Raw genomic sequence first — 25,518 nt, 5'->3', positions numbered from 1 at the left:
ACTGATGTCTGCCACCTTCTAGATTTGTACATTTAGTAAACCCAGGTGACACAGCTTGAGGGTAGCAGACCTTGTCACAAAGTATGAATGCATGATTACGCTGACTGCTCCTATTGTCCCTGATACACTGTTATACATATATGCACCTAGGGAGTCATGCTCATATACTGCCGTACCTTGCTGACATCCTATTTCTGCTGTGCTGCCATGCCATCCTGTGCCACTGTATTGCTACCATGTGTCCATTGTTTAACCTGTCTGACTCCTGGAATGGAAACATACACAGGTGCATGACACACCTGTCATTCTGTAACACTACCATCAGTCTAACATCATGCAACAAAGATACACAAAGTTTGATGTGTATTCATTACACATGCCAACATACAATACCGGCAGTGGCCCACAAGTGTCATGGGAAAACAATATTGCATTACACAAGTACATGTAATGTATTATAGTCACCCTGTGCATCAGACACATATTTGCATTTCCCCGCATCAGTGGCATGGATGTTAGAGATGTGGCATAAGTATAATCACATGCACAGTGTATGGTGTGGGGGTGCCAGAGGCATAGGCTGTGCCAGGCAGGTGACAGCATGTGTGTGAGTCAGGAAGGGGTCAGGTTAGATGGACTATGGAGATGTGCCGTGTGTGTCTGTTGATGACCTGCATGTGACAGTGTTGTTTGAGTGTGTGTGTACACAGTCAAGGCCAGAGCTAGCCCTACATGTGTGTATGATGGATAGCTGTGAACCGCACATGTTAGAGTAGACAGCTCACCATCTTCTGCTATTAACATGTGAGCTGGCTCAGCCTGGAGTAGCACTGGCACCACCATGTCCAAAGACAAATGCATTGCTAGTACCTGACTGTGACTGCAAAAAGCTGGGGCTGTGTCTCTCACGGGACTGCCCAGGACCACATGACTATGGCCTGCCACATCATGTTGTGGACTGCACACTTCCCTCTGTAACGAAGTAAGTACTGCCAGTACAGGAGCAGACAGTGCACAGCCACGTGGACTCCCAGATGGTGTTGCTGACTTCATCCACATGTCTGACGACCAACTCCAAACAGATGTTGCAGCACAGACATTGTGCGGTCAATAACAGGCACTGTCTCAGTCCACTGTCTATCCACTACAGCAGTGCACTAATCCAGGATGTCTCCAATGTGGTGAAAGCAGTCACGGATGTCAGACTGTGCTGCATCCATAAACCTAAGCATCTGTCAGGTGTTGCATTCAGAACATGCCTGTAGCTCCATGATGGTCCAAAACATGCGACGAGTGACCCATGATGTGACACCTGCAACAGGTGGTGGATGGGCAGCAGTCCTCCTATGAGCACCCCTGTCAATCCACCTGTGTGGGACCTTGCCAGCTGTCTGGCTATGGCCATCTCCCTGTTGTATTTGAACAGGCATCTTGGAGTACTTGCCATATATATAGCAGAGTGTGTAGTCACTCATAACTATAAGTACAAACATGTTAATGTTTGCACAATTACATCAGTGCACTGTAGTTAACTGTTCCTGAATGGAACATAGAAATATCCTACTCTGGTTAAGCACAACAGTTGTACATAGGGTAAAATGTCAGCTCTTAACTTTTTTAGGGTATATATGATCCTAAAAATAACAGTATTATACTTACCAGGTACAGGAGTATGGACTTGGGCCACACATGATGGACCTATGAAAAGGTGAGGGAGAGGTATTGTCAGCACAATAAGCTGTTGCAGCACTACAAGGTAATTTGTCCATATATCCACATGTACAGTAACTACTGTGATAATGGCTATTTTGATGACATTATGAGTATGTGTACACAACTGAGCATAAAACACAACCCCACCCCTAATACAGATAGTCCTGACACCCATGTACTGGTATGTACAGCCTGACACAATGACTGATACAGTATTATACCGGTGAACACAGTAAGCTTACCTGGACACTCCTGTCATGTGGGCACTGTGGCACCCACCTCCATGATGTATGGTATGATGGATCCTTGGAGCTATTGGTTATTTCTAGGTTCACTGTGTGGCCGAGAGTGGTTGTTCCATCACAGGTCCTGTCCAGTTGGCCAATCTGATTGAAAGTCTGCACAAGATCTATCCACAATGCTGCCCACTGTTCCCAATTGTGCCTTCCCCTGGACAGTAAGATCTGATGGTGGTGTCTCAGTCCCTCCAGCATAATGTCATTCTCTGCAGTTCAGAAGGGTGCATGTGTCTTGCAGTACATGGTTCCTGAAAGATAACTAGAGGGGACACATTACAGGACTAGATACATGGACATCCACTATGTACAGATCCAGCACACCCATAATGGCCTGCGCTATCCACTGCTTCTTCACACATCATACCCCACAGTCTGGCAACACACTATGTGTATGGCTATCACCAAGGTAGTAGCAATACTGTGGTATGTCCCTGTGTGCTGTGACTGATTCTGCTGTATGTTCCTACACCCATCACTGCAGTCTACTGTGGTGACTCCCCTATGGGCAAACTCTCACTAACATGTCATGCAGCCACTGTCGGACAAATAGTAGTGTGCTATTACAATGACTATATGGGGACAGTCCAGCAACACCAGTGTGCCACAATGACAGACAGAAATGCAAACCCGCTGTAGTATATGTTCCCTGTAGGCATCATACCTCTCATCTATACAGATGTTTGCAGACTGTCAAGATGTTTGCCTATAGTCTTGGTAATTTTCATACATCTGACAAATGGTTGGGCAAGCACTGATGGCTGATGTCATAAAATAAAGACAGACATCTGACTGTCACATTGTATACCCTTCAGAACAAAGTTATGCTACAGTAATATCAGTGTAGTCTATTCTCATTAATACTTTTTACGAACAATGCATTAACAGTCGCTGTGTTTGGGCCTTTGCCCCCCCCCCCATTAATTATGGCTCTGTCACGAGTTCTTACTGTAGCAGGTTGACAGGTATGTTAGGCACAGCTCTCAATCAAACAGGGACATATGTCAACAGAAACAGGGACTTAGCCAGAGTACATCAGGAACATTTAGGGACAGTTTTGCAATCTTAGAACTAATTATGTGAGACATGGACAGAATGAGAGGAGGTGAATTACAGTACATTGTTTGACATTACAGGGGTGTATACCCTCATGTAATTTACTAGCTACAACAGCTGACCATTGTAGGTGGGGTTGACAGGGACAGAGCTGAGATGTGATTGGCATCAGGGACAGTTGAGAAGCATGCCTGTAGGTGTAGGACAGCAGAGTATCAATGACGTCAACACCATAGATCTAAGACAGGCTTACTGCTATGATCCCTATTCCCCATACCTCCATCCTTCCATCTGCATCCTGTTATATGGAGAAATCTATTACATACCTGGTGAAGTGCAGTACTCTTTTGTTGAACTTTGCTTCCAGTAATCTTTTGAAAATACACTCTCTGTAAGTCTCATACAGACCTGTTCCCCATAAGCAGCTGCTTGACTTTTTAAGGTACTGCTTATTAGCAGTTAATTGCCTCTGCACCAATCTGTGGCTCAGAATTGCTAATGGCAGCCAAAGCAGCTGTATTGTACATCATTAGTCAATGCCATGCCACCACAGTGCAATATACAAGGCCTTCTTGTAGGCCTTGGCCCCTGTCTGAGTTTTTGAGATGCACGTTACTGAGGTGGGGAGACTACAGCATCACAGAGGGTAAGTACAAACACAGTCCACTGTAGAGATGTATGATGTAGGTCCACAGCTATGCCTCATATGTGTGGTCAGTGTTCCGTAAAATTGTGGTCATCTGGCAGTGTACTGGCAATCACTGCGGGCTGAGGTCAGTAAGGGAAGAGACACATGTGTGTCACACTTCATACCCATCGGACTATGCATGCTACTGCAATAGCTGTTATTCTATCAACTTACTACCTTTGTAGAGGCAAACTGTTAAATATGTCCCCATCTCTGAGCCTTTGCCCCAACCCCCAGTAAGTATGGCTGTGTCCAGATCCATTGTTCTAGGGGATGGGAGAAATGATAGGTCTGTAGCAGCTACCTTTACATACAGCTTTGTATGCTACAGGCTGCAGCTGCTGCAGACTACAACACATAGTGGAGAGTATCAACACTTTAGTGAACAGCAAGCTGTACTTATAACTGTGTCAGGTGTGTCAGGCCTGTCATTACTGCAGAGCCAGGGCAAGGGTATTCTATATGGTGCAATCAGGGCATGTGCGTAAGGTATGCCCATTATGCAACAGTGCGACTAACAGAGTAGTAGGTGACATATAGTTAGGCTATATGGATATGTGCATTGTGTCTCTATCTGCAGGCCTTTGTCTTGCAAAACTGGGTAGCAGTTACTTAAGTAGCAGTAACCTGTGGGGAGTAAGATTGTATGACTCAGTCATTGCTTGCTGTCATCACAATAATGTAATAGGAAGTGAGACACAATTCTGGATTCGAACCCAGGATTGTTTGTGGCAAAATGCACAGCATACAAAGAATTTAACAGACTGAGCTACTGAGACACTATAAAACCATCTGTATTTGCAAGATATGTGGGCACATATACAGGCTGTGAAAAACATTTCTACAGCCATGAGTATGTGTGTGGCTTTATATGATTGTATTTCTACACCAGGGTCGCAGTTGTACATGTACTTTGCCATTGCTGCCTTAGCAGGTGTCTTTCCACAATTTGCAGATAAAAGGGTACATATACCTGTTATCACAGGCCTCACATCCATTAGTACGTCTTCGTTATTATTTATTATTGCACCAGAGTCCATGGCACGCTCCCAGTTTTAACATTATTTTTTTAATTTTAGTTACATGCATAATGACTGTAAGTAGCGAGCAGTATGTTTTGCTGGAAACACCTGTTTAAGCTTAAGCCTGTGTAGCGTGTTGGGTTAATGCAGTGTGCTATAGTTGAGAGGGGCATGGGTTTGACATTTGGCAGAGGTGTTTATTTTCTACATGTGAGTAACACTGTAATAGACATATACAGACATTAAAGCTCTTTAAAGCTCATTTAAGCTGAGCTAAGCGAAGTGACATGGTGTGCTGTGCCACACTGCTATGCAAATCCGTGCAAACTCATGCTAAAAAATATAAAGAAAAGAAAAAGGGGGTAATAGGAAAGTGGTGAAATGGGGGCAAGCAGGGGGGAAAACAATGTGAAAGGCAGGTAGGGATGTGCAGGATGGGTGTAGGAAAGAACACAGCAACAGATGTCATTTTGACAGATTTTGTAGATGAATTTGCAATCTCAAATCCCAGAGAGGGAGTGTGGACAACATAAATATGTTGTCAAGCCAATTGAACCAAATTTGTTGATTCCAGTGGACACGTGTATGAAATGGAGAGCTATGTATGGGGTGATTTTATTTTTTGTGAGCAGGCACTCTTTTTTTTTAAGGAAAATGTGGAATGTTGGGGAAGGGACATAGGTACATAGAGAGGTAGGTTGGGTAGGAGAGGATGCAATAGCAGACAGACAAGACAGCAGACAGGGGTAGTGTGTGACACATGAGGGGGGTAAACACCTTGGGTGGGGAGGGTGTTGTGGAATAGAGTCACATGTGTCTCTAGATGGCAGCATGACTGACATCCCCATCCATGGGCAGTTGACACTGCTCCTTCACTACCCCAAAGGTGGCTGTGCTGGAGGCTGGCCACCAGCACCAACCTGCCCCACCAGGTTGGCCAGAGTGCACTCAATCTGGTGCAGGCAGCATTCATAGGACTGATGAACGATCCTGTGCACCATGACCAGCAGCTCCTGTTGGGTGACTGCAGCTCTCCATCACCATTCCCTTGGGAAGGCCAGGCCCCATCTCCTGAGGCGGTTCCACCTGATGTCTCAGGTGGTGCAGGGGCAGCAGAGGGGGCACCACTGGCCTGGGTCCCAGATGTGCTAGGACCCAGTGCCATAGCCATTTGAGGCAAGGTAGGCAGATCACCAGGTACCAGTCTACCCAGACATGCTGTGGTGATGGATGTATGGCAATAAGTATAGGTTAGTTATGAACAAAAGATAGTTAGCAATAACAGCATGCCAGAACAGTGGAAATAACCCAATTACATATCAATGCATATTATGTGAAACACAACAATCAATGAACAAACAGTCAGTATGTTCACAGCATGCCAGTAACAGTTACAGTATGAGGCCAACAAAATAGGTAATTAACAAGATATGTTAGTATGCAATCATTATAATGCATAACATAACATAGCAATAATAATATATATGCCCCAAAATACAGTTAATTTAACAACATATGTTAATAGTTCACAATAACCAATGGATAACAGTAATAAATAAATGAAGATAAGGGGTGGGGAGAGAGAAAAACAGTCCATTAGTACCATTATAGGCTATTTACTTGACTACAGTACTACTATGTTCTCTACGGGTCTGTCCTTTCTTTATGTGCACAAGTCCCCTATAGCTGCTGTAGCACATACATACCTCTCAAGCTATTCTCATGTGACAGTATGGGCCAAGCAATAACAACTGTGGGTACACACCTACACAGAACACATGCACATCAGGTGGACCTATATGACTACCAAGGTGTACTGCGGGCTGATGTAATGATACTTTGCAATTTAGGCAACCATTCTAATGGTAATCATGTGACAGTTGGATTACACACTAGCAATTACATTATGTGACAGCATGACACTTGAGACACATGTATGTGTACAGTACAGAAACTAAACAACTATCATGCCTTGCTTGGCAGGCATGGGGATAGAACCCAATAGCAGTGACTACAGAGGACATCTGCATGGAGTGTATGAATTGGCTGCAGCAACTTTGAACAGACACTCCAGGCATATAGCCATACCAAGATTACACATATTATTTATTTAGTTTTATTTTATTATTATTATATGTATTTCCTTTATGTTATGCTGTGTTTCACATCCTTGCTAATGATTTTAACAGTCTATGAAATGTAAACACACAAAATATTTACTCATAATGTGGGCTGCTTCACCCATTTACTGGAATGATCTTGGATTACTGGAGCCATCTTAGCTTACTCACACCAGCTGCCCATTCCCTTCAGCTAGTGGTGTATCTCATTTCACCACTGTCCCTGTGAATGGGTTTTCTCTCAGCCCCCCCCACTTGCTGAATCCTCGGCCATTGACCACATCTGTAGTAAAGAAACCAGCCACAAGGACTCAAGTGCTTTAAAAAGAAAATAAGTTACTTGTCCACTGTCCCTGCAAATGGGTTCTCTCTCAGCCCCCCCCCCACTTGCTGAATCCTCGGCCACTGACTGCATCTGCAGTGAAGAAACCAGCCACAAGGACTCAAGGGATTTAAAAAGAAAGTAAGTTACTTGACCACTGTCCCTGTGAACGGGTTCTCTCTCAGCCCCCCCACTAGGTGAATCCTCGGCCATTGACCGCATCTGCAGTGAAGAAACCAGCCACAAGGGCTCAAGGGCTTTAAAAAGAAAATAAGTTACTTGACCACTGTCCCTGTGAACGGGTTTTCTCTCAGCCCCACCCACTTGCTGAATCCTCGGCCACTGACCACATCTGCAGTGAAGAAACCAGCCACAAGGACTCAAGGGCTTTAAAAAGAAAATAAGTTACTTAACCACTGTCCCTGTGAATGGGTTCTCTCTCAGCCCCAACCGCTTGCTGAATCCTCAGCCACTGACCACATCTGCAGTGAAGAAACCAGCCACAAGGACTCAAGGGCTTTAAAAAGAAAATAAGTTACTTGACCTCTGTCCCTGCGAATGGGTTCTCTCTCAGCCCCCCACTTGGTGAATCCTCGGCCGTTGACTGCATCTGCAGTGAAGAAACCAGCCACAAGGACTCAAGGGCTTTAAAAAGAAAATAAGTTACTGTAGGTGTCTAGCTATGTTTCCCTCTTAGCCTGCTACTGTAGAAAGTACCCAGTCTAAAGCAGAAATAACTGCTTCTACCCATGGCTAGGGACAGCAGCTGTTCCCCACCCCCATCAGCTGTAAATACATTCCCCAGTTAAACTTTTTCTTTTTAGTTATCAGTAAACCAAGATAACGCTCTAGGTGAAAAACAAGGTAACCCAGTAGATACACTGGAATTGCCCACTTGTAAAATAGAGACAAAAAGGTAGTTAAACTGCCACTTTTTGTCTGCTTCATACTATGTATCTACCCAGAAAGGACACAGCTGAAATCAGGTCTATAGATTGTGTTTAGCAGCATTTGCTGCTCAATTTCTCCTGAGTGTGATTTTCTACAAGAATTAACTAATTCACATTACCTGTGACCACTCCTACTCCCCCCCTCATCCAATATTGTCCTAGCAGAGATTTTTAAACCCCTGGAGCCCTCTTGGCTTACTCACAGCAGCTGCCCATTCCCTTCAGCTCATGGTGTATCTCATTGTAAGTGTTTGAGCTTTACTTTTTATATTGCAGCTAAGGCTTCTACAAACTCAATTATTCTATTGCTTTGTTATTGTCAGCATTGCAACTGTTGCAGAACTGTTCTACTATTTATACAAGTTGTAGACAAAGTGTTACAATGGATCATTTTCCAGTCTGACTTGGTGCTTGGTGTGCGTCATGCTGCTAGGACTTACAGATGCTATAGTATCAAACTGGGTTGCTACTCCTCATCATTTTTGTTTAGTACATACTTTTTAGTTAAAATAGAAGCTAAGAAGTCTGACTGAGTGTTCTGTGATTCACTTTGAAGGAAAGCATAAGTTGAATATGGAGCACCGTTTTATGGCTAAAAGTCCTATTTTGCTTCCTAGTCAGAGTGATCCTTATTTGTTTTAACTGCTGTACCATGAGAAATATTATAGCAATGTAGATAGGTAAATGTCTGTGTTGAGATATTTAAGTACTGTTATATACAATTGCTGTGATAGTTTACTACTGCTATATCTGTGATAGAACTGTCTCTTTAAATTCATGGGCTACCTAAATTATCCTGTACATAACACTGTAAGTAAGGCTTTTTTATGCCAAGGGCTTCATATGCAAATGCACAAGAGTTGCCTGAGCCTCTTTTACTAAACACTTTGCACCTGTGTAAATAGTATAATGTGCTGCTACTCTTAAACCCAATACCCTTCCTGCTTGGGTGATAATTTATTATTTCAGTTACTTTTTACAGCACTTTTCTCTCATTCCCCTTTCAGAGACCTTAATGTAATAATCATTTTTTCTCCATCTTTTCATTTAGTAACCACTGTCCCCGTGAATGGGTTCTCTCTCAGCCCCACCCACTTGCTGAATCCTTGGCCACTGACCGCATCTGCAGTGAAGAAACCAGCCACAAGGACTCAAGGGCTTTAAAAAGAAAATAAGTTACTGTAGGTGTCTAGCTATGTTTCCCTCTTAGCCTGCTACTGCAGAAAGTACCCAGTCTAAAGCAGAAATAACTGGTTCTATCCATGGCTAGGGACAGCAGCTGCTCCCCACCCCCATCAGCTGTAAATACATTCCCCAGTTAAACTTTTTCTTTTTAGTTATCAGTAAACCAAGATAAAGCTCTAGGTGAAAAAAGGCAACTCAGTAGATACACTGGAATTGGTCACTTGTAAAAAAAAGACAAAAATTTACTTAAACTGCTACTTTTTGTCTGCTTCAAACTAGGTATCTACCCAGAAAGGACACAGCTGAAATCAGGTCTATAGATTGTTTTTACCAGCGTTTGCTGCTCAATTTTTCCTGAGTACAACCCACTCCACTCCCCCTTACTTCACTCAGGCTCGCTCCTCTCACCTACCCTACCCCCATTCCCACCCACTCCCTATTCAATTACATTTATTCCTGGCCAACCACACCCACTGCTTCTCTCATCCCATTAAAATTCCTCAACAGTCCTTACCAATTATCCACTCATAGGACACACCTTAGACACCTCCTCTAGGTAATTAAGATCATATGCCACCTTGCTTTTACTTCCATAATCACCTATCCATACTCCATCACACTTTATTCAATCAAAATACACTTACCAACCAATACACACCCACCTCATTCTTACCATACCTGCAGACTTTCTACTAAGCCATGCTCGTCCTTCATTGTGTAGCACCATTCATTATTAGCATCTTGTTCTACCTTACATCCTATCACACAAACTTAAGTTACACCCAACACACTTACTTCCATCACCCATATAATCCATTCAAAGTAAAATCAATTGCATTTGCCATTAACCCAGCTATCTACAACTACACAGCTTTAGATCTCACCCCCCTCAAATGGTTCCCCCAATATACTACCCTACAGGCAACCATGCAATACAATAAACTAATACTCAAATACCTAAAGAACTACTTAACAGCCATCCTACTCAGTCTTAGTGGAGACATTCACCCTAACCCTAGACCCTCACCTTTTCTGGACAACACAATCAGTGCTCAAAACCACTCTCTTAATATCCCCAGAAAAAAGTAATGATCTACTCATAATAAACTTAAACATAAGAAACATTTTAAACAAAATACAGGAACTTCATGCAAGCCTATCTCTATATTTTCCTGACATAGTCCTTCTGACAGAATCCTGGCTCAAACCAGATATCATTGATAACGAAATTCTTCCCACTGGCTATAGCATTCTCAGGCAAGAGAGGAAAACAAAAAGGGGTGGTGGTATAGCCTTGCTCTTCAAAAACCTTCTTTCATTAGAGAGGGTTAACCTTAAACCCCTTAATATCTCCAGCTTAGAAATACTCTTGGCTAAAATAAAACTCAACCAAAATAAAAATATCAACATCATAGGCACATATATTCCTCCTGGCAACAAAATAGACAAAACTGAAACCATCCTACAATGCCCCTCCAATAACCTCCCACAAAAGACCATTATACTAGGGGACTTTAATATTAACTGGTACTCCTGCAACTCTAAACATTTACATGATACACTTGGACAGTGCAGAGAGTGTCTTACTCATCTGCGGACACAGTTCACACTACACTCCCTACATTGATTCCATAACCATGTTCCATCTCTCTCCCTCAGCAACGTGCCATAATTAATATGCATAGTGCACTGACAAGGGGGTCCATGTACAGAGGCATGGTAACATTCCATGTAGGCTGTACACTGTGCCTACACAGATTTTATTAAATCCTGGGGTGAGTCTTCAGTTATTAGAATTTCCCTATCATTTATTAAAGGGTTATGCTCGCATGCAATCTTATCTGTTGCTATCAAGGATTTATGTCCTTTGCAACTGTCAGTGATGGTAAACATAATTTTCATAAGTTCATAAGTGTGGTTGCAGTGTTCTAGTCAAATACTATCTAGGAACACTGATTCTGTGACATTTGAATTTTAAGACAGCTTCCCAACCTACTTATCTAAGGTACTTTTGAAAGTGCCCAGGTTATTTAAATATCTAGTCCATGCAGGAAGTTTATTCCACAAAGCTGGAAGTTTCTAAGCAATGAATGATTGCCTCAACCTAGTATTAAAGAAATTCATGTTCAGTTTTAAATGTGTGTGCTTTAACGGAACAGTACCTTAAAAATGCTTTATATTCAAACTTACTTGCAAAAACAGATCATGGAACGCCCTATGTGCAAATAGTATTTTAGCTATCTATGTAGCATTAATATAAAATATACAAATTTAGAAATTTGCACCTTTTCTTATAACACATATTTTGAATAAGTGCTATTTTTCGGTAAATCTTCATCACACACCCTGAAGACATTTTAGTTGACCCTTACTGCAGATGCAAAACACATTACTATTATACTTAAATGTAGGTCTGATGTAAGTGGTGTATACAAAGTAAAAGAACAACTGTCTCTGGAATTAATATTCTTTGTCATACCTCCAAGAAGTCACATAGTTTTACATGTTTTTACCCCAGCATACTTTCCAAAAGAAAGGCTCCTAGTAGTCAGGGCAACCAGATCCTTGAAACACTCATCATCTTTTATAGCTGATGTTGATAGATAGATTGGGGAACTAATCCTTTACTTTACAAAGTAAAATACTGAGCATTTGTCTGTGCTAAATTGTCGACCAACAGACTCTGCCCAAGTGCTAATTTCCAATATTATCGGCCAGCTATCCAAAGAATTGCTCTCAGTGTAACTCTGCCCTGATTCCAAAATACTTTCTGTTAGTGTAAGTAACTTACTTTGGTATAGTGTCTCTCTATAAACAGGCTTACAATGAGGGCCAGATTGCAAAATACATGCTCTAGGTGAAAGTGGTCTTTTGGAGTTTTAAGACTTAACACATCATACTTGTTGGTCATCATGAAACCAATTTTTAGATCATCAACAAACTTGCCAATACAGTAGTATTTGTTCTTTTGAAAAGTTGCAAAATCAATATTAAACAGTGTGGGACCAAACACTGACCCCTGTGGGAAGCCAACAGTGACTGGGAGAATTTCTGAGTTTTGCCCACTTGTTCCTTTTCTGTTTGACTCTGTCTTCCTCCTGCATTTAAGAACATGTGCACTATTTAAAGTCAACTGCATCTGTGTTTCAAGATGTCTTTTTGTCTTCCTCATCTCTTGCTACTACATGGTTTATAAGTTGCAGTTATGCAATTCTTCATTTCAGCTGTTTGTATTGTCCTGAGTTTTATTTTGTTTATCATCATTTTTAACAATATTTCTCTTACCATTTCCACAGGCATGATTCCTTCATGGCACTATGACTCAGACCGAGTGCATAAAACAACATATTCTATTGCGTCTAGCAAATATAGTTTGAGAATACTGTCTAGATCTGACTAATGTGTACATAATTCACGCGGTTTTATATGGTCAAACTGAATATCAGAGACATCATCACTCATTTTTTTATGGCATCAGTGGTATTCTGAACTAGCAGTAAATGTTTCTGTAAGTTCAAAGTCAATGGGTATACAAGACACTTACACAAATAGGATGTGCGAGTACAAATATTCAGTAAGCCCTACTATGTCAAGCTTATTTATATGTTTAGTAAACCTCAGTATATGCACTGCAATCCCCCAAATTTGAAATTTGTATATATTTAAACTTTATGGAAATTGCCCATTACAGTTCTACTTGCTGACGCAAAAGCAGGAAATCTTGTCTTGTATATCAGATTTATGGTGCTTTGAAGCCATGTGTGTGCAAAACTGCAAGAAACATAATTTGTCTATTTAAAGAGGAAAGCCCTTCTACTAACCAGAAATAGCTGCACTTAAATTAAGATATGGCTGTGCTCAGCTGCAGAAAGCAACATCTATCTGTTTATGCAGTAAGGTCTTGCTATCATCCATAGTTTCCAGTCAGAGTGTTAAAACTTGTACAAAGAACTTCATGTAGACTAATGTTTTTACTTTCTCAGTATTAGAGCTAGGGGCAGTAGTCATTGGAAAAGCATGTACATATCGGTCTCCTTCAATGAATGTCACTGAAGGAGAATTAAACTATTTTCCAGTGAGCAGAATGCAATGGAGTTTATAAAGTATTATACTTAGTATTATGTAAGTATAGCATAGGTACCAAGCAGTGCAGATAGAAAATGAGAAAATAAACCCCTCATTTCCTTTACTCATACATTTTTGTGCTCAGTTTGGTGTAAGAAGAAACAATATTTTTTTCAGAATTATAAACACATCTTGCTTATGAATACAGACAGGATTTCAAAACAGTGGTAGTGCTGCGGTAGCGTTGTCGCCTCACAGTAAGACGTTGTCCTGTTTGATTCTCAGCTAGTGCGTCTTCTGTGTGTGGAGACATGCGTGAATGGGCATACCTTCGTTGAAGGTTGTGCGTCAGGGCCGGCAACTCAGCACGTAAAAATCTACTGCCAATCATTAGCGTACCGGAGTTCCGCTGTGGCGACCCCTAACCGGGAAAAGCCAAAAGACACAACAACAACGATACAGTAGCCCAATAAAAAATGGCTAAGTATTTCCTCTCAGCAAAAATGAGGGATGCAACTTCTCTGTATTTTATAGTTTACACAGTAATATATTTAGTAATAAAGGCATTTTGTTAGACTGACCTGAAATACTAATAATAAACTACATTTTTATTTCATTGTACAAAGACTATACCAGTATTAAAGCTTTGTCTGCTAGTCAACTTGGAAAATGTTTGTGCTGAATATTGATACATTAATGATATGCTTAATTTGTGTAGAACTGGAGATTAAATGTTAATGTGTTGCATGTTTGCTGTGTGTGTGTGTCTGTGTGTGTGTGTGTGTGTGTGTGTGTGTGTGTGTGTGTGTGTGTGTGTGTGTGTGTGTGTGTGTGTGCGTGTGTGTGTGTGTGTGTGTGTGTGTGTGTGTGTGTCTTATAGTCAGAAATGTGTTGTGTTTCCTGAGTGAGTGAGGTTTGCCTTTTCATGTTCTGAAGTTGGCATAGCGACAGGTAGGATTTGAATAGCCTTTGCAACATGGATCTAAGGCCCTCTGGCACTGGACATAAACTTGCACAGCATGCAGCCTGTTACTTAGTGCAGTTAGAACAATTGTTTGGACTAACTATGCACTATGCAGATTAAGTTCATAGGAGAATATTAGGCTAATTGCCTGAAGGACCATTTTAAGCTTAGCAAATAACCTGAAGTTAGAATCAAACCCTGCACCTTGTCTGTATGAGGTGAACACCTAAACTATGCTAAACCCACCCCCTATAAAGTGGAGTATTACATTTTCAGTTCAAGAATTCTCTTTTAGTCATACATACTTTCTGTACTGTTTTAACATATAAAAACTCCTTTACTGAGCTAGACTGTCTAAGGGTGAGCACCTTTCTCAAGACAGACAGTTGATCATAGTTGCTCTATCTCATACAAAGTGAGTCTAGCAGTCTCTGACACCACTGTGTGAGCAATATGAGACCTAGCACGATGTGACGACCGTGCCCTGGCCCAGCAATCAAGGAGCCTCAATCCTCACCACTAACACCAGGGAGGTCATCTCATAGAAGAGGAAAGGATAAATAATACACACAGTAAAGTACAATTTCTGTTATGTGTACACAGAGATCACAGTCAGTCTGGGGCTGGTTGCTCCCTTGCTCTCCAAGTCCCCAATAAGACTCCCCACTGGCACAGCTATAGGGTCCAGATCTCAGCCTAGCTGGCAAGCTAACCTCCAGTACCCTCTCTGTCCCACCAGTGCTTCGTGCCCCTACCCAGGTAGCTGACACAACACACACACTTTGAGATAAGTATTTATAGAACTTCACATACACTCCTGGGAAACGCTGCCTCAGATTCTCCAGCTGTGTCTCTTTACCCAGACTATACAGAAGTAATTACTTCCACCACCAGCTTAATAAGTATCAGCTACACAAAGGCCCTTGAAAGGGTGTCCAATTATTACTGTGCAATATTTTTATCCAATTAGTAATGTGACTATTCAGTCTAAGGCTTATTTGAGTGGCTTATTACAATAAACTCTATAAATATGCAATGTACACTAGAGCTTACTATTTCTACACAAACCAGCCAAGGTAAAGGTTTTTAAAATAATTAATAATAAATAATTAAAAACACAAGACAATACTACTACACCGCAGTGATATCTAAGAGTTCAGAGATCACACAGAAACTTAAACTAATACAGTAGTACAGGTCTGATGTCAAAGAAAAACACAATCTAACTTTCTAATCCTTAGCTATTCTTAAGAGAAAACACAGTGCTACAATCCTACTTACATATATAAAGAGCATAAGCAGTGCTGGGGTTGATGGTTCAAGACAAAATGCTTACAGTCTCACTCTCAACAATAGTTTTTAAACTCACTAACAAACAGCTCTGCTAAGGCCCTCCTAGATTACATCATTTTGACACTTAGGTTTTCCCAGTATACACATTACATCATTTTGACACTTAGTCTGGAGTTTCCAGGCCAACAAACTACATTATTTAGCTATCTAACACCTGCTCAGGAAACTACAACAATAAAAGACATTTCACATGTACACTCCAGCAGTCATTCCTTAAGTTAAGACAATAGAAAGAATGTGTTCAGCCAGTTGCTTCAGCACCACCATTTAGATAAATGTAACTTCAAAGAACATTTGAAATGCTTGGCTTGGTTTTCCTAACAGCAGATGGCAATGTTGCAACAATCTTGAAGTTCACATTTTCCAGTGTTTTCTTTCATTTAAGAACACAAGCCTGTATTTTACATTTATATATACAAATGTTAGAATTATGTATCAAATTCTATTTGACTAGGCTGGCAGCCTTCGCCCATCTTTCCCCAGTCTTCACATCTCTTCCCCCTGGAGAACTCAAGCTAGTTTTTCAAGTGACCCTTGAGAGTTTGGTCTATCTGACAGTACCTCACCCCATTCCCTGTCTTGAGAGCCCATCTGTATTGGCATTGCTAATCCCACTGTGGTGCTGCACTGACACAACATAAGCTTACAACCTAAGGCTCCATCTTAGCAACTTGGCATTTTGCTGACTGGCTCTGTTTAACCATGTTAGAGGGTTGTGATTTGTCATTACAGTGAATTTTCTTCCATACAGATAAGGTTGAATTTTCTGCAATGCCCACACTATGGCTAGACATTCTTTTTCTACAGCTGCATAGCATTTCTCCTTGGGTAGGAGCCTATGACTGAGATAAACTACTGGGTGCTCTTCCCCCTCTGAAGAAATCTGGCTAAGTACAGCCCCCACCCCATGGTTCGAAGCATCCAGTTGCACAACAAATTATTTGTTGTAATCTGGACTGGCTAAAACAGGGAGTCCTCCCAAAGCTTCCTTAAGCTTCTGAAATGCCTGCTCACATGCTGGGGTCCACACTACCTTATCTGGCCTGTTTTTCCTTGCCAGGTCTGTAAGGGGAGCAGTTATGGTACTATAACTAGGGACAAACTTTCTGCAGTACCCTGCTGTCCCTAAGAATGTTCTCACCTGCTTTTTAGTAACAGGTGCAGGCCATGCCTGAATAGCTTCCACTTTGGCAGGTTCTGGCCTTATCCTACCACTCCCCACTCTATGTCCTAGGTAGGAGACCTCTGCCACACCCACCTGACATTTGCTCGGCTAAATGGTCAGCCCTGCCCTCTGTAGTCTGCCCAGCACTTCCCCTGACATGCTGAAGGTGCTCTGGCCAGGAATGGCTGTAGATAGCAATATCATCTAGGTAAGCAAGGGCAAACCCTCCTGCTAGGCTATTATCCACCAGCCTCTGAAAAACCACTGGGGCATTCTTCATCCCAAAGGGCATCTTTGTGAACTCATAAAAGCCAAAAGGAGTCACAAAGGCTGATTTCTCTCTAGCACTGGGAGTCAAGGGCATCTGCCAGTAACCCTTGGTAAGATCAATGGTTGTTAGATACTTAGCCCCACCCAGCTGCTCTAGGGCCTCATCTATCCTAGGCATGGGGTAAGCATCTGACTCTGTGTGACTATTTAATTTCCTGTAATCCACACAGAACCTGGTGCTGCCATCCTTCTTTGGCACCAACACCACTGGCAAGGCCCAGGGACTGTTTGACTCTTGAATCACCCCTAGTTCTAACATCTCCTGTACCTCTTCCCTCAGAGTCTGTTTGACTCCTTCAGGCACCCTATAAGGGGCCTGCCTAATAGGCCTTTTGGGTCCTGTATCCACCTGTTGCGGCACCAGGTGGGTGTACCCTGGTTTCCCACTGAACACGTCCCCAGATTCCTGGAACACTGCTCTGATTTCTTGAACCTAGGTAGGAGATAGCTGCTGGGACATTGCTACCCCTTCTACTGAGGTGTCAGCCTGAGCCTCACTGAGGAGATCAGTTCCCAGATCTCCCTCAGACTCCTCCTGCAGTCCACTGCAAATGCTCAGCACAAGGGCCTCCCTATCATGGTAAGGTTTCATCATGTTAACATGGTACAATTTGTGCCCCTGCCATATGCCTAGCACTTCCACCATGTAGTTAACATCACATACCTTTCTTACCACCTTGTAGGGTCCCTCCTAAACTGCGTGCAGCTTGTTGTGTCTGACAGGAATGAGAACCATTACCTGCTGCCCCACAGCATATTCTCTAGCTCGACCATTCCTGTCATATCACACCTTTTTCTGTTGTTGGGCTTCTGCCAGGTTCTCCTGGGCCAAGCCCATGAGTTCCCTGAGCCTTGCCCTGAGGTTTAGGACATATGCCACACCAGACTCCTTGTGAGACTCACACTCACCTACCCACTCATCTGAAATTAAATCTAGAGGTCCCCTCACCCTATGCCCATACAGCACCTCAAAGGGTGAAAAACCTGTGGATTCCTGGGGAACCTCTCTGTAAGCAAACAACATATGGGGCAAATATTTGTCCCACTCCCTCTTAAGCTGATCTGCAAATGCCCATAGCATGGACTTGATTGTAGAGTTTAATCTCTCAACAAGACCATTATTCTGGGGATGGTAGGGGGTAGTCTTCATGTGCTTCACCCCACAAGACTTCCACAGACAAGGTAGCAGGTCTGACATGAAATTGGCACCTCAAGTCAGTCAGTATTTCTTTTGGGAAACCTACCCTGCTGAAAATCTCTAACAAAGCATTTGCCACATTCTCTGCCTCAATGGAGGACAAAGCCACTGCCTCAGGGTATCGTGTAGCATAATCCACTACCATTAGGATATACTTTTTCCTGGTGTAACTTGGGGTACTCAGTGGAGCCACAATATCCATAGCTACCCTCTGAAATGGCTCCTCAATCACAGGTAAAGCCATCAAAGGAGCTCTCACCTTGTCTCCTGCCTTGCCTACCTTTTGGCACTGTGCACAGATCCTGCAGTACCCTGTTACATCTCTGGAAATTTGAGGCCAATAGAAGTTTTACATAATACGTCTCATTGTACATTTTATGACAGACCCACAGTGGTGGTGCTGCGGTAGCGTTGTTGCCTCACAGTAAGATGCTGTCCGGTTCGATTCTCAGCTAGAGCGTCTTCTGCGTGGAGACATGTGTGAATGGGCGTACCTTTGTTGAAGGTTGTGCATCAGGCCGGGCAAGCCAGTACATAAAAATCAACTGCCAATCATTAGCAGACTGGAGTTCCGCTGTGGCGACCCCTAACCGGGAAAAGCCAAAAGACACAAATTGTACATTTTATGCCCATATGACTTGCAAAGGGAGTATCATGGGCTATGGCTAGAAGCGCCAGATGGTACCAACTGCTGTACTTTCTCACCTTCTAGCCCTCCCTCAGGGGTACACTCTCTGTATAGTAACCCTTTGTCCCAGTATACAGATTCCCCCTTCCCTTGAGAATCAGGTGCCTCCCTAGCTACCTGCCTCAGGCCTTGCAATATAGGGTCTGAGAGCTGAGCCTGTCTCAACTCCCTCATTGTAACCCTTCCCAGCTCCCCTTCTACAGGAAGTCTGGCATCCTCTGACAGTGTTGCCTCACTGTCAGCCTGGGTACTACTACTCACCTCTACCTTTGCAGTTATCCTGTCCAAGGGAACATCAGTACCCACAAGCAGCTGTGGCTTACCTTCACTGTCACTGCTACAGAGTAGATCCCTCCCTGAAGTAACCACCTCAGCAGTCCTGGCTGCAAGCATGCAGTCTGTCTGGGTCTCCCCCAGGCTACCAGACCCACATGCTTGTCTCCAAGCCTGACTGCATGTACCTGCACAAGTGCAGGGTACTGTACTATCAAAATCATTCCCTATCAGGACATCTGCAGGTATATCCTCAAACCCACCTATTTGCTGGCTTCCTTTTCAACCCTCCCAGTCAAGGTGAATCCTAGCCAAAGGTATTTGGAATGGTATCTCTCCTAAAGCCCTGCCTGGAGTAGACTGCCCAGGCAAGTAGTGCTCCTCTGTAACCAGTGCAGGCTTTACAATGGTTATATCAGAGGCTGTGTCTCTCTTAGCAATGGCCTAATTGCCATTCACTACACTAGGATATAACCTCTGGTGATAGGTTGGTAACCTTGTTGTCCCAAGACAACCTACTGTTGGCATTTTGTCTTTCCCACTTACTGGCTCCATCACCTATGGTTCCCCACCTGGCTTCCATGGACAGCTGTATGCCACATGGCCCCACTGGTTGTATTCAAAACATTTCACCCTAAGTCCTGGATGTGTACCTGGACTAGTGGCTTCCCCTGCTACTGGCAGATTTTGTTGGGGCAGCCTTTGCTGCCCACCATGGGTTCCTTTAGACCCACGAGTAGTACTAGGGGTCTCCTTCCTGTGCATGGCTGCCCTGCTGGCCAGGTATAGGTCTACCTTTTCCCCAACTCATCTGAAGTAGCACATTGTCTATCAGCTAACCAGATCCTCATGGCCTCAGGCAAAGTGCTAAGGGCTTGTTCCCTCACCAAAAGTTCTGCCAGCCATTCAGAAGTGGTGACCTGGCATCCACTCACCCAGCTATGAAAATAAGTGCTCAGTTCAGCAACATATTCACATACATTTTCACCTGCCTTACATCTATGCTCACTAAACATTTTCTTATACATTTCCGGTATTAGCTTAAAACATTGTAACAGACATTTCTTTACAGTAGTATAATCAAAACAGACAGTCAGGCATTTGTGATATACAACTTACAGCTTTCCAGTGGAGCGAGGGGGTCAGGAACCATACCCAGAGCCTTTGGTCAACACTATACTGTTTGCATACCCTTTCAAACATGTGAATGAAACTATCACAATTATCCCCCTCTTTAAATTGCAGAAGACATTTACTGACCTGTTGTGCTTCTGGGGTCCAGTTACTCCCTTCTCCATTACCTCCATGACTCTGGCAAAGAGTTAGTATTTCCCTCTCATGCTTCCTCTGACGCTCCTTTTCTTCAGCTTCTGTCTCCAAACACCTGGCCTCCAACTCAAGTCTCTTTAGCTCCAGCTGGATTTTTAAGTCCACTGCAGAAAGGTTGAGCTGTCCATTCTCTGAGGATATTGTATTTCCATTGCCAGTCTGATTGTCCTCCTGGATGCTGTTTTCTGATGTAGCTGTAACAAAGGCTGCAATCAGGTCTGCCTTAGTCAGGTTTCCATGCACCAGTCCCCTTGCCTGGCACATCTCCACCAGCTGGCTCCTTGTCAGCTTTCCATAATCCTGTGCTGACATGCTGCCTGCTCACCCTGACTAACTAAACTAACAAAAGGAATAAAACAATTGTGATCTGAACTCTGAGTATACACTGCGTGGCTGATTTAGAGTATAAAATACCTTCAGAGATCACTGTACATAAGCTACATGATTCACTTTACCCACACCACTACCAGCCAATTAGTATTTGCCAACTAATTAATATGTGATGTGGATATCCCACCGCTGCCAAACAGATATATGAGGATATCTTATCCCAACCACTGCACACCAGATATGTGAGGATATCTTATCCAAACCACTGCCACCAGATATGTGACGACCATGCCCTGGCTCAGCAATCAAGGAGCCTCAATCCTCACCACTAACACTAGGGAGGTTGTCTCATAGAAGAGGAAAAGATAACTAATACACACAGTAAAGTACAATTTCCCTTAAGTGCACACAAAGATCACTGTCAGTCTGGGGCTGGTTGCTCCCTTGCTCTTCAGGTCCCCAGTAAGACTCCCCACTGGCACAGCTTTAGGATCCATATCTCAGCCTAGCTGGCAAGCTAACCTCCAGTACCCTCTCTGTCCCACCAGTGCTTCGTGCCCCTGCCCAGGTAGCTGACACACCAGACACACTTTTTTTATACAACTTCACAGACACTCCTGGGAGAGGCTAACACAGATTTTCCAGCTGTGCCCCTTTACCCAGACTATATGTTAGTAATTACTGCCGCCACCAGCTTAATAATTATCAGCTACCCAAAGGCCCTTGAAAGGGTGTCCAATTATTACTGTGCAATATTATTATCCAATTGGTAATGTGACTATTCAGTCTAAGGCTTATTAGAATGACTTATGCACATTACATCATTTTGACACTTAGTCTGGCATTCCCAGGCCAACAAACTGCATTATTTAGCAATCTAATGTCTGCTCAGGAAAGTACAACAATAAAAGACATTTCACATGTACACTCCAGCAGTCATTCCGTAAGTTAAGACAATAGAAAGCATGTGTTCAGTCACTTTGACACCACCATTTAGATAACTGTAACTTCAAAGAACATTTGTAATGCTTGGCTTGGTTTTCCTTACAGCAGATGGCAATGTTCCAACAATCTTGAAGTTCACATTTTACAGTGTTTTCTTTCATTTAAGAACACAAGCCTGTATTTTACATTTATATATACAAATGATAGCATTATGCATCAAATTCTATTTGACTAGGCTGGCAGCCTTCGCCCATCTTTCCCCAGTCTTCACACTCTGTCTCCTGCTTACAGTGATGGATAACACTATTGCCCATGACTAGCAAAAGACATTATTTCACTTCATATCTTTTCAGAATTTTTCAGTGATGGACACACTTCAGAGCTACCTAATGATGAGCAATTAATGCTTTTCTTTTGTAACTTGCTATGGAGTACATGAGACCATGCCTATCTGTAGCACTAGTAATCAGACAAATAAGTATTTAACAAGATTACAGAATACATTTTCCTTGAAAGGGCAAAGTAAAGTCACATCTAGAATGCTAAGAAACATTATGATGTACAATTTCATTTAAAATGTTCAAATTTTCCCTAGGAAGGGGTACTGGCATACCTCTCAGTAATAGTTTTTGTGTGCCTGCTCATTTCTAAGGGCATATTGCCTGTGTTTGTCATTCAACAAGAGTCATCTCACATGGCAAATACAGTAGTAAATTATATAGAGGGGTCATGAACCGAGAAGAAAGGATGAGCTGTACAAATGCATGAAGGATAGAGGAAGAAGAATATGTAAATCAGAAAAAAGAAGCATAGAAAAGGAAGACAACGAATCTAGGTACACATTATGTATGAAAAGAGGAAGATGAACAGAAACTTGAGAAGTGGAAGATATAATAATAAGAAGAAGAAGAATGAGACAAAAACCATGTAGCAGGCAAAGGTAGTATTAGAAAACTACACAATGATGGAATGAATGATGAACAAAAGGCATTTTTCAGATATATCAAAGAATCACTATGAGTTGGTTTATTACAATGGGAGAGTCTAGGTTTAAAATGGCTCCAATTAGGTGGAATTAAGGAGTTAATTTTCCTCTGTTCTGTAGTTTTGCAGAATAGTAAGGCAGCCCCGGCACAGAAAGGTCATCCATGCACAAGAAGGCACAGATGGGACAGAAGGGGGTACTAAGTAGCTAAGAATAGAGCCAGTTCAAGAGTCTACATTGATGTAAAATTAAGATAAAAGGTCTGCATGAGCTAACCCCATGGTTTACTAAATTTGAAGATAGCTCAGTCATCTCTGGCAGAAGTTTTTATTAATGAAGTAGATATGCAGTCTCTGGAATCTGCATGCTCTGGCCACCAGTGCTGCTCAGTTATACTCAAGATTATTCATTGTGTGAACACTTGATTGTCTCGTGCTTGAGATACTTTTATATTTTCAGGATTTTTTTCTTTAGTTACTAAAGCATCAATCATATTGGGGTGGCATAAAACAATAGCAAAAATGTTATCCTTAGTTTTTAAGCTTCATCAAGTTCATGATATTCATTTGGCCCTTATCAATGACAGCCACTCATCCAGATTGGGATAATATAGCTGCTATCTTTTTTAGATTTGTTTCAAATAGTATAAACTCATGTTTTTAAGGATGTTCTGAAGTGTACCTGGAGATTTATGAAATATTTGCTTCTGGATTTTAGGAGAATTGACCTAATAATCACCTAAATCATCAGTGCTCTATAAAATTGTCTTAAGGTGGTTTGTTGGCTATGTGCACTAGTCCTTCTAAAGGTTACAAGGGCAAAGGGAAATGAAGTATGTTGGCAGAATGGATAGCCAATCAATCAGCCAGCTATGGGAAGTACTCAAATAAAACTCACAAACATATGAACGTAACATGAAAACTTTCCTCAGAAACTAAAAATCAGGACTGTACTGCAGGTACCAACACTGTGAAACAGAGGTTGTAACTACGGACCCACTTTGCATGCAGATTTTTATAGTTTAACTGTGTTATCCTTGGTGTAGGTTGCATTTATATCACTTTATCCTTAAGATTTAAAATTTGTTAGGTTTAAGTTCTGATTTCTGCTATTTTCTTTTTTTATCATGAAAAGGGTCCCTTCTTTGGCCTCAGACCTTTTGCTGAGGAGGCATAGGCAGGCATATTCTACCAAGTTTAGCAGTCTTTTCTGCAGGCTTCTAATGATAACTTTCCACAGCAGATGTGCCACAGGACTGGAGGGCAGAAAGTGAGACAACAATATCATTGGGTAAAGACTGCAAAAACAAGAGAACACTCACTTGTCTAAAAACAGGCAGAATATGTCACATAGAGAATCCTTACAGAAAGGCTTGTTGCATTCCTAGAGGTTAGCAATTTTCAGGACAACAACTAACGTTATGGCTTGGCCAGATCAAACTGTCAGATTCAGTTTTATTTTTATTTTTCTTTCATGGGATATCTAAGAGCTTAACAGAACCTGTAAATGTGGTTCACAAAGGCCTGTGTCTTAGTTCCATACAGGTGCCTACAACAACAACTCAAAGGACTGGGTGTACTGCCAAGTCAAAGGAATTAAATTGTTGAACACTTGAGTGGTAGAACCCAGGTTAAGGTGAGAGAAACAGCCATAAGGAAAATGATTAATGGTGTACTGCAGGACTGTAGCCACTATATTTCAGTATGCTAACTTCAGGCATATATCAGGGGAAAGAAAGGAGAAGCAGCCTTTTTGCTGAATACACATTAGATGAAACATTTGAGCTTGCAGAAAAGCCTAAGGAAGCATTTAGAAAGTCTGACTAGCTGTTATAAATGGTAGTATTTAATGGTCTAAAAAGATGAAGCACTGCACTTCAGCCACAGGAACCATGACGTAGTGTCAATGTGACGTGTCAGATGAGGAGCAGAAGTCATGACAACAGGGAAAGGAAAAAGATTTGGGGATGCTGATAACACCTGACAAGAATGTCCAGGAGCTGAATGAGAAGCCATTACTAACAGTCAGTTAAATAATGGGTATATTGTCAGGGAAACAGACTTCAAAAACAGAAAGCAATGTTCACAAGATACTGGGTTCTGTTCAGGCCACACAGAAAGCCCCCAGAAAGATGCATAGTATGGAATGAAAAGGATATGCCAAAGACTTAAGGAGCTATAGGTGTTCTCAATAGACAGCAGAAGAGACAGGGAGGGCATAATAGTCCAGGTACCAGAGAAATGTCATAAAGATATGAAGGGGATATCAAGAGCAAGAAAGACAGAACCCAGAGGAGGTGTGACATTAGCAAATTGTAGAGGCAACTACTTTATAGATCGTTGGAAGTGCATCTTCATGGAGAGGGGTGTGTGCTAATGGAAACATCTACAAATAAAGTTGTCCAGTAAAGAAAAAAGCCACAAACACAATGGATTCCCTCAATACACAGAAGGTCACAACAATCAGCTCAAAGACAGCAGCTTGTCCTTCTAATGATGCACAATGCAGTGCAGGGCCAATAAGTACAACCAGTGACTTATT

Source organism: Protopterus annectens, chromosome 10.part0, assembly GCF_019279795.1.
Source record: "Protopterus annectens isolate FY-2018-M chromosome 10.part0, PAN1.0, whole genome shotgun sequence".
Lineage (NCBI taxonomy): Eukaryota > Metazoa > Chordata > Ceratodontiformes > Protopteridae > Protopterus > Protopterus annectens.
The sequence above is the reverse complement of the archived record's forward strand: the minus strand, read 5'-3'. Positions refer to the sequence as shown.